Source organism: Eptatretus burgeri, chromosome 8 (assembly GCF_056783735.1).
Source record: "Eptatretus burgeri isolate ZD-2024b chromosome 8, Ebu_testis_v1, whole genome shotgun sequence".
Classification (NCBI taxonomy): Eukaryota; Metazoa; Chordata; class Myxini; order Myxiniformes; family Myxinidae; genus Eptatretus; species Eptatretus burgeri.
This window is the reverse complement of record NC_140968.1, coordinates 80416759-80431307: the sequence shown is the minus strand read 5'-3', so window position 1 is coordinate 80431307 and position 14549 is coordinate 80416759. Positions and strand designations below refer to the sequence as shown.

Here is a 14549-nt window from a genome sequence, read left to right as displayed (position 1 = left end):
GAAACAAGAACGGACAATCCCGAAATAGATTGGTGGGGAACGGAAGCAAGATTGGTTATTTCCGTCGCGAAACGTCCGAGAACGAAACAAAAGCGGTTCATTCTGGTTACTGTAGTGAGAACAAGATGGCGGATGCAGTACAACGACCTGTTACGGTATGTAAATTTTTAGTGCTTGTGCCTCGAACATAAATTTAATATAGATATTATATAGTGGGCAGTACCTGATGTCGTTTTAACAATTTATTAAACCGAATTTTGTTGTGATGATAATGTTTGGTTTGCCTGTATTTCGAGCCCCCGAGTGAAGGATCGCTAGTTGTGTATGCCCAGTTCAACATTGGGGATCGTGTATGGGATCTTTTTACAGTTTTTACTTCATATTAACTTTGTTATTTTATTGGAATTCGCAATTTATTATTACTATCAAATTTTACCTCTTGCAAATATAAACGATAAATCGTCACTGATCGCTGCAGCACGGGGGCACGAATTTCACGAAATGTCAGCCACACATTAAGTCAAGAGGGCGCATTTATCGCTGCTTGTATAATATCCTGTACCACAAACGGGTTTTCATTAACAGACATGATATGTTAAAGGCAGACTACGTTAAAGTTAACTTACCATAACTTCAAGAACTTTTCAAGCCGCCATGTTTTCCACGTAATGTAACCGGAATTAATCGCTTTCGCTTCGGTCTCCGCCGTTTCGCGACGGAAATAACCGATGTTGCTTCCATTCCCCACTGTTCTATTTCTGGATTGACCGTTCTTGTGTCCGTCACGACCGTTCTTGCGTGTAGAATAAACGTGTTGGTTTCCGTTATATTTGCTATTGCGATCGAAATTACTGTGTTGGTTTCAATTTCGGCTGCTTTTTCATCAATTTTTAGCTGTTTTTGTAATGAGAATGACCGGTTTTCATCCAGTCTGACAACGTTGGCGTTCGTTTGTTAGGGGGGCCTGCCTCTGATGTCCAAAACTGTGTGGTGTTCTAACATCTGTGGGCTCCATTCTAACCAAACATATATGTCGCTCTCTCAATCAGTACACTCCTCAACATTTCAAACATGCTCTTTCTTCTCACACCTCACGCTCTTCCCAAATTCTTAAATATTGTAGCTCCCCCTGCCTGCTCCCTTCTTCACCATGCCATTACCATGTTCCATCCTTCCCTTCTCCCCACCTCTCCCATCACCCTCCTTCCCCTTGACTGTGCCTGATGTCATTGTCTCCCCTCCCTCTCAACCCTCCATCTCAAAGCAACCTTATTCCCCCTCCACTCTTGCCCTCCAATCTTCCCCCTCATCGCCCCTTTACAAAGTTGCCCCCCCCTCACATGCACAAAGCTGCCTCCTTCCCTCACCCTCTCCGTTCCATCTCATCACTTCACCTCCTCCAATCTTCAACTTCGCTCTACCCTCTCTTATTACTCCCCACTGTGCCTCATTTAATCTTGGATGCATCCACTAAGTAGTAGTATTAGTGCCTCATCCCATCATCACATAGCCTTTTGTCCTCCTCCTCATCCGGCCATCTCCCATTGCTCTTCTGCAATCCCCCACACTCTGTCAACAACTCTCCCGACCCCCCCCCCCACTCCTCCCTTGTCATAACCTCCCCCTCGCCTCCCCTGCACCCAAAGCCTCCCTTAACAGTGTGGACCTCAAATATCCAGGACCTTCGCTCAAACCTTGCAGATCTTTCCATACAGATTGCCACTGACAAACCAGATATAATCTGTTGAAAAGAAACTTACCTCCTTCAAGACATCTCTGACTCCCAAGTATCTCTCCCTGGTCACTCCCTCCTCCGGTATGACAGACCTGAACCTCGTCCTGACGGCAGAGTTGCTCTCTTCATCAAAAACTCTATTCCTCACTCTCCATGCACTGCCCTCACTCCCCCACACCCACAGGAATACCTCTGGCTATGGCTTTCCCTGCACTCCCACCTCATGTTTATATGTGTGTTGTACCATCCACCAAACAGTGATGACTCCATCTACACCTCGCTCGCAAAAAACAAGGACCAACTTCTATCCTCATCCCAACTCTCTCTTCCTCATATGTGGTGACTTCAATTGTCAACATGCCAGTTGGCTCGGTGTGGGTACCTCCCTCACCTACCATGGCTCTTCAGCAAAAGACTTCGACGACTGATTCGGACCAACACAATCTGTCAACTTCCCGACCCGGATCTCAACCAAGGGTACTCCATCTCTTCTGGATCTCATTTTGAGCAATCTGAAATATCTGCTGCTCTTCCCCTGCTCCAATCGGTTCATCTGACAACGTGCTTGTCAAAGTTGACATCTCTGGCTGTTATTAGAGAACCACCTCAGTGCTGTCGAGTCTGTCATTTCACTCAGGCCAACTGTCAAGGACTTCAATCAGCCTTCAAACTTCTAGACTGGTCTCCCATCTCTACTTTCTTCAACATGGTCATCCTCTGAATTATTTTGAACAAATCTGCTTTCATGCACAGATGTATCCCATCTCATCTTCAGTTGTCCTACCCTTCCTCCTGCCCATGGTACACTGAAGCTTGTGGTGAGGAAGTTGTCCCGAAACAACTTGCCTTTGCCTCATGGAAGGCAAATCCAACTGTAGGAAATCTCAGTTCCTTCCACAAAGCTTGGAACAAGTGTGTCTACCCTGAGGAGAGCCAGGAAACAACATCTTTCTCATCTCAAGTCTGAACTCTCTAACCTCTGTCCCTCCTCCAAATCCTAGTGACATCTAATCAAATCTGTTTCTGATGTATGTTCCCCCTCCATCCCCTCCCTTACCTCAAATGGCCGCACTGCTGATACCACACGTGATAAAGCTGAATGTCTAAACTCGGTGTTTGCAGGTAAATCTTGTGTCCTAAACCCATCACTTTCTCTACCCACTTTACCCAGTCTTACCCAACTGTCCCTGGACTCTGTATCCTTTTCTCCTGACAAGGTGGAGATTTTGCTGTCAAATCTCAACTCTGATTCCACAACCAGATCGGAAATCAGATGGCATCAGCTCACGTGTCCTAAAAACCTGCTCTGCTGCTCTTGCTCACCCTCTCTCTGTTCTATTCACCCTCTTATTTACTCAAGGTCATCTGCCATCTGCTTGGAAATCAGCTAACATTACCACTCTGCATCAAAGAAGGTGCAAAAACAGATCCTTGCAACTACAGACCAATCAGCCTTCTCCCAATCATCAGCAAGTTTATGGAATCCATCATCGCTTCTGACATTAAATCCTTCCTCTTCTCCAATGGCTTGATTTCCGATCATCAATTTCGATTCAGACCAGGTCACTCTCCCCTGGACTTGCTGCTCCTGCTTTCCCAATGAAGGATGGAGGACCTCAGTACCAGACATGAGATCAGAGCCATCTCCCGAGACATCGTGTGCTTTCGATACGGTCTGGCACCTTGCCCTGCTCACCAAACTTTCTTACTATGGTATCCAAGGCAATCTCCACTCATGGCTCGCTGACTTTTTTTTTGTATACCTTGTCGAGGCTCGTATGAGAGCTAACACACAACGCACAGCAAGGGGCATGAGACAAGAGGGGCGGGAGTGGGAGGGACAAAACAGTGGGGGAACAGACACATTAGGAGATCTGTGGAAGGGGGAGGGATGGGACGGGGAACATGGGGAATAGAAGATGAACATTACAGGGACTTTCAGGAAGGAAAGCAGGGGAATTGAAGGAAGTGGGCTTGGGTGGATTATCGGGGGCAGAAAAGATCGAGGATTTGGATGGGGGATGGTAAGAGGCGGTGGTGAACAGCTGTTTTGAAAGCGTGGAGGGAAGAATGGGAAAGAATAGAGTGAGGGAGTTTATTCCAAAGGCAGGAAAAAAGAGGAATGAAAGAGTGAAGGTGAGCAGTGATTTGTGATTTTGGTAGTTTTACCAGAAGGGGGTTGTTCGCGGACCTTGAGCGCCCTGTGGAAATGTGGTGAGGACAAATCGCAGAGAGAGCAGGGGGGCAAGGCTGGAGAGGAGACGGAAGAAGACAGAAAGACCACCGACCAACCTGCGGTGATTGAGTGAGAGGCCCAAAGACTCAGCTTCATTGCAGGAGATGATGATGATCCTAAATGCCCTGGTTTCGACAGCGTGAAGCCGAGAAAGGTGGGAGGCAGGAGCACCAGCCCAGGAGGGAGAGCAGTACTCCATCGGGCTACGGACAAAAGCTTTGTAAGTGGTCAGGAGCTCAAGAGGGCTGAGGAAGGACTTTGCACGACGGAGGATTCCCAGTCGGCGACTGGCTTTGGAGGCGAGGTTGGAAATGTGACTTTCCCAGGAAAGGTCATGGCAGATAGTGAGACCCAGAAGCTTGAAAGAAAAGACTTGTTCCAGAGAATTGTTGAGAAAGTGGATGGGGGGGGGGTTTCGAAACGGTCCTTTCGAGGAGGCATAGTGTGAGTGTGAGATTTGTCTGGATTGAAAGACATGTTCCACGTGTTGGACCAGTTTGTGATTTTGAGCTGTGACCAGTGAGCGAAGAAGCTGCTGCTTGCCGGTCTAAGGGATGACAGATGGTACGGCAGAGGGTGGAGTCATCAGCAAAGAGATGTAGAGGATTTTCCAGAGAGTTGGAGAGATCATTGATGAAAACCAGAAAAAGAACAGGGCCCAGAACGCTACCTTGAGGAACTCCAGCCTGGACATGAAGAGGGGATGAAAGAACTCCATTTAGAGCCACACGTTGACTGCGACAGGAGAGGAAGTGTGCGAGCCATGAGTGGAGATGGCCTTGGATACCATGGGAAGATAGTTTGGTGAGTAGGGCAGGGTGCCAGACTGTGTCAAAAGCACGTGATATGTCCAGGGATACGGCTCAGATTTCCTGTCTGGCATTGAGGACCTCCATCCATCGATGGGAGAGCAGAAGCAGCATATCCAGGGTAGAGTGACCTGGTCTGAAACCAAATTGATGATCGGAAATCAAGCCATTGGAGAAGAGGAAGGATTTCATGTCTGAAGCGATGATGGATTCCATAACCTTGCTGATGATTGGGAGAAGGCTGATTGGTCTGTAGTTGCAGGGATCTGTTTTTGCACCTTTTTATGCAGGGCAGTGATGTTTGCAGATTTCCAAGCAGATGGCAGATGAACTTGAGCAAATGAGAGGGTGAATAGAACAGAGAGAGGGTGAGCAAGAACAGAAGAGCAGGCTTTGAGGACACGTGGGCTGATGCCGTCTGGACCGGTTGCAGAATCTGAGTCGAGGTTTGAAAGCAAGCTCTCCACCTTGTTAGGAGAAAAGGACACAGAGTCCAGGGACAGTTGGGTGCGACTGGGTAAGGTGGGTAGAGAAAGTGATGGGTTTTGGACACAAGATTTAGCTGCAAACACCGAGTTTAGGCATTCAGCTTTTTGACGTGCAGTATCAGCAGTGCAGCCATTTGAGGTAAGGGAGGGGATGGAGGGGGAACATACACCAGAAACAGATTTGATTGAATGCCACCAGGATTTTGAGGAGGGAGAGAGGTTTGAGAGTTCAGACTTGAACTTGGAAAGATGTTGTTTTCTGGCTCTCCTAAGGGTAGATGCACACTTGTTCCGAGCTTTGTGGAAGGAACAGAGATTGCCCTCAGTTGGGTTTGCTTTCCATGAGGCAAAGGCAAGTTGTTTCAGGACAACTGCCTCTCCACAAGCTTCAGTAAACCAAGGGCGGGAGGAAGGGTAAGACAACTGAAGACGAGAGGGTATTCTGGTAGGGAGACTTACTCTTGTGGCAGTCAACTTGTGGCCCTTCATGGAATTCTCTCCTCCCCTCTTCCTATCCAGGCTGAAGTTCCTCAAGGCAGTGTTTTTGGGCCCTGTGCTTTTTCTGGTTTTCATCAATGATCTCTCCAACTCTCTGGAAAATCCTCTATATCTCTTTGCTGATGACTCCACCCTCTGCCGTACCATCTGTCATCCTTCAGATCGGCAAGCGCAGCCTCTTCACTCTCTGCAGATGGAGATAAAATCACAAACTGCTCCAACATGTGGAACATGTCTTTCAATCCTGACAAATGTCACACTCACTATGTCTCTTCGAAAGGACCGTCTGGACCCCCCCCCCCCCACCCCATCTACTTTCTCAACAATCCTCTTGAAGAAGTCCTTTCATTCAAACTTTTGGGCCTCACTATCTGCCATGATCTTTCCTGGGAAAACCATATTTCCAAGCTGGCTTCCAAAGCCAGTCGCCAACTGGGCATCCTCCATCGTACAAAGTCCTTCCTTGGCACATCTGAGCTCCTGACTCAGAGTCTGATGGAGTAATGCTCTCGCCTCTCACCTTTCTCGGCTTCACGCTGTGGAAACCAAGGTACATAGGATCATTGGTACCTCCAGTGATGAGGCCGAGTTTTTAGGTCTTTCACTCTCCCACTGTAGGCAGGTCGGTGGTCTTTCTGTCTTCTACCGTCCCCTCTCCAGCCTTGCCCCCCCCCATTCCGCTGTTTGTCTGTCCCACCCATATTTCCACAGGGTGCTCATGGTCTGCCAGAAATCCCCTTCTTGTGATACCAAGATCAAGAATCACTGTACTGCTCACCTTCATTCTTTCATTCTTCTTTTTCCCCACCTTTGGAATAAACTCCCTCACTCTCTTCAATCCCATTCTTCCCTCCAGGCCTTCAAAACAGCTGTTCACCACCCTTATCTTCCCCCATCCAAAACCTCAATCTTTTCTATCCCTGTTAATCCACCCCAAACCCATCTCCTTCAAATTTCCTGCTTTGCTTCCAGAAAGTTCCTGTAGTGTCCATCTTGTTTACCCCATATACCCCACTCCATTCCTTTCCCTTGTACATATCTGATGTCTCTGTTCCCCACTGTTTTGTGCTTCATTTTCCCACCCCTCTTGACTCCTGCTACCCTTGTTATACGTTCTGTGCGTTGGCTCTTATACGAACCTTGACATTGTATGTTAAAAATTTTTTTTTTTTAAGGTTTGTTACGGCTGTGGAAATTCGCATTACATCATAAAGGGTCCTTCGATCAGTTATGACGCTAAGTTCATGTGTAGTTAGTCCACACCTGTTGTTTCGGGGGAATATGTGTGATTCATCCGGGCTGCGACGCTTTGAGTTCGCCATTTTTCTTTCTCTATCGTTATTTTGGATCCAACAACCTCAAACCAACCAACGAGAACGGCAAAAAAGGAAACCTGTGCAAGTGCGCGGGTTTGCGCACCCCTCTGCAGTGCCAAGGCTGGCACGGGAAAGGGGGGGCAGGGCAGCTCCCTCCCCATTGGTGGAGGGCCGGCGTGAGGCGGTCGGAGTGGGGGCACGCCCTCCTTCGAGAGCCTTCTGGAAACGCCTCGAAGGGAGGTGGAGCCGCGAACGGGGCAGAGCCCCGCCTTACAAAAGGAAAACGGACGCGAGGCTCACCCCCTCTGATCGTGGCTCATGTTGGCTGTAGCTCTCTCCGAAAAAGGTACCAGCTATCTCTCTCTCTCTCTCTCTCGCTCTCTCTCCAAAAAGGCTCGGTCTCTCTCCTTGGGTCTCGCTCTCCAAAGCGCTCCCTTCCTCCTCTCTCTCGTTCCCACGCTCGTGCCCCTGCGCGGCCTGTTGGTGGAGACGCGGACGGGAGGCGCCGCAGTGCAGCCTGTGGTGGACCTGCGCGTCCGGACGAGGGGTGCCGGGGAGGGTTCACCGGCCGCGTGGGAGGCCGGAACCAGGCGCGACCGTGCTGACCGTAGTAGGAGAGGAGGACTCGACGGTCCATGAGGGATGTCACTTCTTTTCTTTTCAGGCTTTTGTATGTGTGTTTGTGGCACCAGTTTTGCAAAGTAAAACCTGTATAAGTTGTTGTTGTTCGTCTTTCGGCTGCTCCCGTTAGGGGTCGCCACAGCGGATCATCCGTTATGATCCGCATAATGATTTGGCACAGGTTTTTTTTACGCCGGATGCCCTTCCTGACGCAACCCTGGTCGCCTCTTCCGACACAGGGATATGAATTGGGTTTCGCCATGATTCCGGGCTGCCCTACAACCTCTCATAGCGCGGCCCAGTGCAGAGCTCCCGTCCTCAAACGATCCTCCAACCCAAGCCTCCGAATAGCCGGATTACAGGCGCACGCCACTACACCCGGTATAAAAACCTGTATAAGTGACTGCTGTAAATAATTGCCTTTTATTCGGTTTTAGTGCTTTCCTTTGTTCCTATTTGCCTGCTTTTGTTCCTATTTGCCTGCTTACGTGTGTGAAATAAAAGTGCTCGCTTGTTGAACTGTTACCCCGTTTCGCTTCGTCCTTTCCTTTGTTGAATCTCCATCTTGCCTCACGTAAGGGATTGATAGTGGGTTTAAAACACCCGGTAACCAATCCAAACCGTCAAGATCGACAATAACTCCGCTCGGTTATCCCTGTAGCACAGAACGAGCCGCTTAAGCGGTTCATGTCCGGAATCGACCTGTGGCGTGGTACAACCCCTCGGTAGGTTACCCGTGCGAGTACTTGGGTATATCGACTTTCGGCGATTCACCCTGTTTCGCGTGGGTAGAATGCGGACTGGGTTGTGGTGAGGTTAAACCCCCACCCATGACTGGCTCCTGGCGGTAGTTCCAGGAGGGTCACGACTGAATTGTCCGTTCCGGTGGGCGACGCGTCGCGATTCGAGTTACGTGGCCGATTGCACGCCGGGCGAAATTCGTAACATTGGTGTACAGGAGTGTGGGATTCGAATCCACCTCGGTCTCCAACTAAATTTACGGAACCGGATCAAGGGTGAGTGGAGCAACCCTCCGTGTTCCATTAAATTATGAGCGAGCCAAATTTAATCCCTTACGAGAAATAAAATAGCATTTCAAGGCGAGCGGGAGCCAGGGGTATTAGAAATGAATATGTGTAGTAATGTAGGATCCATGGCCCGGGATGGTTCTTTTTATAATGCCACCGCTAATTACAATCCATGGGGGAGCTCACCCTCATATTCTGAGCACGAACTTTGCCGGCAAACGGAGTCACAAGATGGCGGCGCGGCCGCACTTCAGCGCGGCACGAGGCGTGAGCAGGCCACTATAAATGGCGCAACAAACGGCACAACACGAGGCGAGTGCTTTCAGTCACCGCTTCAAACCACGTGGTCATGGCAGGCGAGGCACGCGGACATTGGTGGACTTCGGACACAATTGGAGGAGAAATGGCAAACAAAGCTGGCAGAAATAAAAAAAAATGCGCGCGATTTGATGGACGATATGGATGCGCACAAGAAGGCATTCAAGAGCGATATGCGAGGTCTGCAGGCGGGCATAAGGGCAATTGCGTGCAACGAAACAAGAATAAGGGAGACACAAATAGAAATGGAGAAGAGGGAAGCAACAGACAAAGAAGGAAGTAGAAGTATTGCCAGAGACATGGGAGATAGACAGAGTCGAGAATGAATTAAATAAAACGAAGGAGGAAACGGAGACTAGGATCCAGGAAGAAACTAATAGACACGAAGAGACAATAGAAATAAAATGTATAGACGTGGGAGATAGAAAAAATAGAGGAGAGACTGCATGACAAAGACGGGGTGAAAGGAACAGAACACACACGCACACACAGAGTTAGCGAGGCTTAATGGGGGCGAGCTGGCAGACTGTCTCGTGACCGGTGCAAGCAGTTGGGATAGCCTCCTTCGGGAATGGAGGGGGACTCTATTCTCCCTTGAAGCTGATCGCGACCAGGTGGGTTCGGTCGTGTCAAGCGAGTTCGAGGGGGCGAGTGCTGCAGACAGGTGCACGTGCAGCTTGGGGGGTATGGAGGCCCCGGGAGCCCTAGAGGTGACGCGAATCCCCAGCGTGGTTGTCCCGGTGTGTGTGGTGAAAGGTGTGAGTGCGCCCCCATGTGTGAGTGGTGTGGTCACGAGGGTGCCGGGGTGCGTGCTTCCTAGCACTCCGGGTGTGAGTGGAAGCCCGTGTATGAGTGAGACACCGCGCGTGAGTGTCACCGCGTGTGTGAGTGGTATGGTGTGCTTGAGTGAAGCACGGTGTGTGAGGTCGCTGTGTGTGAGGGAGATGACAGTGGGCATGCGCGAACATGCAGCCGTGTCTCCCAGTGTGAGTGTAATGGCACGGTGTGTGAGTCTCGTGACTCACAGGAGTGCGTGTGTGGAATACAGCTTGAGCGCGAGAGTACGACGGCGACAGAAAGACAAAGGCCGGGTTGCGGCCGTAGCTATTGGGGGGAACCGCGCCGGGTTTACACTGCAGTGAGCGTGAGGTTCGTGCCGTGCAGCGCAAGAGGCCGCCACGTGCGCGCTTGCGGGAGTGAAACCCAGTCCATAAACGCCAGCGGTGGATGTTGCCGATCCCGCGGACGGACAAAAGGTAGGCAGGATACGGATTTGGACCGGATGGGTTCTCCACGCGGCTGTGCGTGTGAAGCTCTATGTGGCCTGTGCAGTGTGTTCTGTTCGCAGAGCGCACGACACAGGTCACGGACGGGCAGAGCACATGTGTTCGTGTGGGGAACCCCTCGAAACGCGAGGTTTGCTTTGTAATGTGCAGGGTGACGTCATAGCTGCACGTAGGGTTGGAATCCGGCAGGAGGGTGAATTCCTGCCGGATGGTACCGTCCAAGAGGGACGAGGTGTGTGAACAGCTGCCATGACATCACGTAAAAGAGCACAGGTTGCGAGTTGCCGCGCTGGTGCTGCGCAAGGAAAAAAAAAGTTGAGCAAAGCAGGCCTCTCTTTTGGGTGAACAGGATTCCCGGGCAAGGGGTGGAAGATCCCCTTGCTTGGGCACAGGATAACAACTAGTTAGGGGAAGGGTTAGTGTTAGTTAGACCGGCTTCATGGGGCAGGGGTAAGTCCTCATGGGGCCCGTGGAATGGATGAGGTAGAGGGATTTTAGGTGAGATGTTGGATGGAAAAATGGGACATTTGAAGACTGTGACAGACTGTGGATGTGTAGAGGGGACGTAGCTTAGCTACGTAGTGTTAAATGGAACGTGCTGTCGTGTAAGGGATGACGTGGGAGCACGATGTAGTTAGGGGATGTAGTGAGCAGGATTCAGCGATGTGTGAGTTGAGTTGTGAAAGGAAACATGTTGAGTGAGTGAGGCCAGCGAGCCTGTGTGAATGGGGAATGCATGGTGCGATGAGTGATTCCTGCCCAAGGGACCCCGCGATCAGTGTAGAGTGAGTTCGCTGGGTTCGATAAATTGACAAAATGGAGGTCGTTTTGTTGTTGGTGGGAGTGTAGGCTCGAAATCCGCTTGGAAGGGTGCAGGAGCCCTGTTGACGGGCTGGGAGCGTGGCTGCGAACGGTGAGTATCGCTGAGTGGGTACCCCGGGCACCGGGCTAGTCGGCCGCGGTAGGCCATGGGCCCATGGGGGGCCGGGATAGTGTAGTGGGCACGGGTGCGCCCGCATGATGCGGGGGCCCGGGCGCCATTGGCTGCATGGGCAGTGTCTTGGGCACGGGTGACCCTCGGAAAGGGGCCCCGGAAGCCAGCCTGCCACGTGAGCGTTTCAGGGGAGTTGCCATGGAGGGCACTCCCTGGTGTTTAGGGAGCTGGTAGGCTCGGAGGCAGTGTAGTGCCCGGGGGTGCCATCGTTGGAGAATCGGCAGAGGGTAGTGCCTGCCAAGGGAGCCACGCATCCCAGCCATGAAACAGTGTGAGGGCACAGGCGTAAAACTCGAGGGCATGGCCCGGAATTTGCGAGGACACCAACACAGGCGTTGGGAATCTTGGTTGTTAGAACCAATAGTTTAAGCGCGAGGCGCTTGTTGGAAGCCCCGGGGTAGTTCAAAAGTTAATGGTTAGGGTAAATAGGAAGTGTACCCCTCCGCACCTTCCATCCCTTCGCTCTCGTTGTGGGCCGCTGGACCCACTTTGGGTTAGTGGATCACTGAAATCTGAGGAGGCCATTCTGAGGCTTGAGTTGGGCCTCGACACAGGACGCTAGCTCTCCCTTATTCCCCTCCGGGAAGGGAACGTAGTGGTGGGAGTAGGCTAGGTGACACGAAAGGTTAGCCGAACAAACACGATAAAGGGGGTTAGGGGACGATTTATAGAAGGGAAGTGAAAATAAAACCAAAAAAAAAGTTGGGGCTAAATTGGGTTTTGACAAATTAAGGGGGTGGGTATGGACAGAGACAGGCAAAGGCGATAGGTTGGGAGGGAGACAGTAGGTAGGTCCGAGCCCACCTTCCGAGTGGCCAGCACCACCGCACTCCCTCCACTGAAAGGCAAAGGCTGGCCAACTTCATCGGCTGGCTGTGTTACTGCAAGGCCTGTGCCGGCCGGATAGTCTGCTGGCTATGTTCGTCTGCTGTGATAGTCTACTGAACCAGAGGGTTCGCCGGCCGAGTGGGAGGCCGGAATCAGGCGTGACCGCGCTGACGGTAGTAGGAGAGGAGGACTCGACGGTCCATGAGGGAAGTCACTTCTTTTCTTTTCTTTTCAGGCTTTTGTATGTGTGTTTGTGGTGCCAGTCCGACAAGTAAAACCTGTATAAGTGACTGTGCTGTAAATAATTGCCTTTTATTCGGTCATAGTGCTTTCCTTTGTTCCTATTTGCCTGCTTATGTGTGTGAAATGGTGCTCGCTTGTTGAACTGTTCTCCCGTTTCGCTTCATCCTTTCCTTTGTTGAATCTCCATCTTACCTTTCGTAAGGGATTGATAGTGGGTTTAAAACACCCGGCAACCAATTTTGAACCGTTAAGGTCGACGATAACTCCGCTCAGTTATCCCTGCAGCACGGAACGAGCCGCTTAAGCGGTTCGTGTCCGAAGTTGACCTGTGGCCTGGTACAACCCCTCGGTAGGTTACCCGTGCGAGTGCTTCGGTATATCGACTTTCACGTGGGTAGAATGCGGACTGGGTTGTGGTGAGGTTAAACCCTCACCCGTGACTGGCTCCTGGCGGTAGTTCCAGGAGGGTTACGACTGAATTGTCCGTTCCGGTGGGCGACGCGTCGCGATTCGAGTTACGTGGCCGATCGCACGCCGGGCGGGCCAAATTTGTAACAGGTTCAATGCCACTCATCCTCCAAAAAATAAAGTGGCAACCTTGATGGAAAATGCCTCAAAGGTACACACAACTGAAGCAGGTGTAGATCCCATTCATGCAGCAGCAGAAAGAGTAGTTGGTTTCATGTAAAGGGCCAGAATGGGGCATGGGATATGTTTCTTGTCAGGAAAGGCATGTAAATGCTGTTTTAAAAAAAATAATTAAATCATCATATCTACACAATACCTTCAAAAAGTACGTCTCCCTAAGATAGTCAATATCCCACTAACGATTCATCAAATCTCCTTCGATGACTTACCAATGACATGACTTGGACATGAAAAAACCAAACGAGCAGACAGCCCCACGGCAATACCCCTCCACACAAATACAAGGAAAACAAACACAGGTGGAGGCCATTCAGCCAATCATGCCTGTGTGAACACCCTACTAATTTATCAACACAAGATCCAAAGAAGAAAATGCAAAAAAAAAATCCTTTTTATGTTTTTGTACTTTATTATTATTATTTTTTAAATTTGTTTTTTCTTCTTCCCCTCAGGGGAGGGGGTGTGGTCTTGGTTAAAAGCACACAACATCAACCACACAACACCCCATGATGAGACCCCCACCAACAGCACTCTGTACACATGCACACAATCACCCATCAATGCTCAAACTATCAAAGTCCTATCAACATCCCCATAACTTCCAGGTACCTATCTAATTATAATTTAAACTTATCTAATATAATTAATAGGCTGCCGCTCACCAATTTAAATCATTACCGCACTAGAAATCGAAGTGTCAACATCACCGTAATACCGAAGAAAAAAAACAGGCAGTCTGGAACACTGACGCTAACCATTACATTGACGCGTTTCGACTTATGAGTGACGTTCAAGTAACGTATGTCGAAGTGTGTCAACGATCGCGTAGCGTGCCTACAACTTATGCCAGCGTATGCGGAATGTGTGTCGTACGTCGAGAAATTTTCAACATGCTGAAAATTTATCGGCGTATGACGACGTATGCCAGCGTGCTATTAACGTATACAAAACTTACCCATAACGTATTCGACGTGTGCCAGCTTGGTTCAGCAAATTTTTCATACGTCGGCATACGCTGGCTAAAACGTCAAGGTGTGACAGCGGCTTCACACTTCGATGTCTAGTGCGGTTATGACTTGAATCGCCGAGCCACAGCCTATGAATAGCCTACGCCACGTGATCGTCGGCGATACGCTGCCGCGCTATGCATAAGTTAGACTATCGTTGGGCAGAGGTTGTGAACGTCGACAACACGCTCAGCATTCGTTGGTATAAGTTATCTATATGTGATTAAAACGTTCTGTGTACGTTACTAATACGTTATGCATCCATCCAACATGTTATTATACACCCACAACTTAAAAAAAAACATAAATAGTTCAGCGTACGCCAGCGTTTTACATCCATTTTGAGGCCTTGCCATACGCTGGCTAAAACGTCAAGGTGTAACAGGGCCTTACACAGAATTCTATGTTTACAATCCTTCCTGCAGAATGAAGAATGTACATATTTAATAATCTCATCACCCACAAAAACTGTCTCCCACACATCATTTCGAGCA

The 14549-nt window shown here is 49.9% G+C and overlaps 1 protein-coding gene across 2 annotated transcripts in view; it reads right to left on the bottom strand.

Annotated features, from left to right (window-relative positions):
- The window catches only part of LOC147022143 (fibronectin-like), a 332507-nt gene that overhangs the window by 6153 nt on the left and 311805 nt on the right, over window positions 1–14549 (bottom strand). The window lies entirely within an intron of this gene.